We start from the raw sequence: 1473 nt of genomic DNA, 5'->3' as shown, positions 1-1473 counted from the left end.
CGTCGACTCGTGAACCGCGGGTCTTGGGGCAGGGGCCCCCGCGGTTCTGTGCGTGCGGCTGCCCGGCGTGGCCCATTTCACAGATGGGGCTGACTGGGGCAGGTGACGCTGGGAGGACTCCACGAGCCCTATCTGCTCCCGCCCCGCCCCTGCGCCAGGGCCTGGGCACCTCCAATGGCTTTTCACCACCGCCCAGAAGGCCCCCGCTGGGGCCCAGAGTGTAGCCCACATTTGGCTCCTCACTGGAGGGGGCGGCACTGGCCCTTCTGTCCCACGTGGCCAGGTCACCCCAGAACCCACCGCTGAGCCAGCCAAGCCTGGCATAAGGGTCAGTGCAGGCCAGTGGGGGGGAACCGTCCGGCCTGACGGCTGGGCCGGGATCCATAGAGCCCTCTGGTAGCTGCACCTCCAAAGTAAAGTGCCCTGCTTCAGTCAGTGGGGGCTGGCCTGACCATGCAGGCCACATGGCTTTCTGGGTGGCCTGGATGGTGGGCCCTGCCCAAGGTCACATGGGGTTGTTACCAAGTCTGCCTTGAGATCAGGCCTCCAGATGCCCGCCCCAGACTGTCCACACCACAGAGCCCTGGGGGAAAGACTGCACCTGCCAAGGCAGTGCCCCTGTGCACTCAAAGCCTCTCTGGGGGCAGACATCCGCCATGGCCTCCTAGCACCTCCTCAGTTCCTGCTGGCCATGAGGGAGTCCAGCCCAGCCTCCTCCACACCATGCTGGAGAACAGTTCCTCTCCCAGCACGGTCAGGCCAGCCCCCACCTGACTCCCAGGCCTGTGAAGTGAAGCTGGGACCCTGGACTCCCCAGCCCCAATAGACACAAGACCACCCACCCTTGTGCTCAGCACGGACAAGCCCTTGGGCCTTGGGGTGGGCCAACGGCCATTTCCTGCCCAACAGGCCTGACTCTGGCCATCACCAGGAGAGGGACCCTTTCAGCCCAGGCCTCCTGGCCACGAAGCTCGGTGCCTCTGGGACAGAGAGGAGGACAGCGGCCCCTCCGCTCCCCCCCTCGTCCCTCACCGACTCCAGCCACCCCTGGTGGCCCCGGCCAGAGCTAAAGACTTCCCTTCCACTCTGTAGCCCCTGTGTCTTGGCTGGCCCAACACCCAGGGAGGCTCCTGATCAACCCACTTTTCGGATGGGGAAACAGGCGTGGGTTAGGAAGTGGGAGGCTACCAAAGTCTGTGCCTGGTTTTCCCACGCCTGGGGGCCGGGGTAGAGGTAGGGCGAACCCAGGGAGCCCAGCCTGGCCCTGGAGCGGATCCTCCATTTCCCTGCACGGGCTGTTAGTCATCGCCCAAGGGCGGGTGTGGGTCGGGGAGTGTTTAGGGTGCTGTGAACAGGGGAAAGCGCCTCGGCCAGAGCGCACGTGCTCCCCACTCCCCTCGGGGAGGCCGCCCATACAGGGAGGGCTGCAGCAGCCCCACCAAATATAGCCCGCGCCCCCCGCCGCCGCGGACC

This window comes from Mandrillus leucophaeus, unplaced genomic scaffold (assembly GCF_000951045.1).
Source record: "Mandrillus leucophaeus isolate KB7577 unplaced genomic scaffold, Mleu.le_1.0 Scaffold1, whole genome shotgun sequence".
Classification (NCBI taxonomy): domain Eukaryota; kingdom Metazoa; phylum Chordata; class Mammalia; order Primates; family Cercopithecidae; genus Mandrillus; species Mandrillus leucophaeus.
This window is presented reverse-complemented; position numbering follows the sequence as displayed.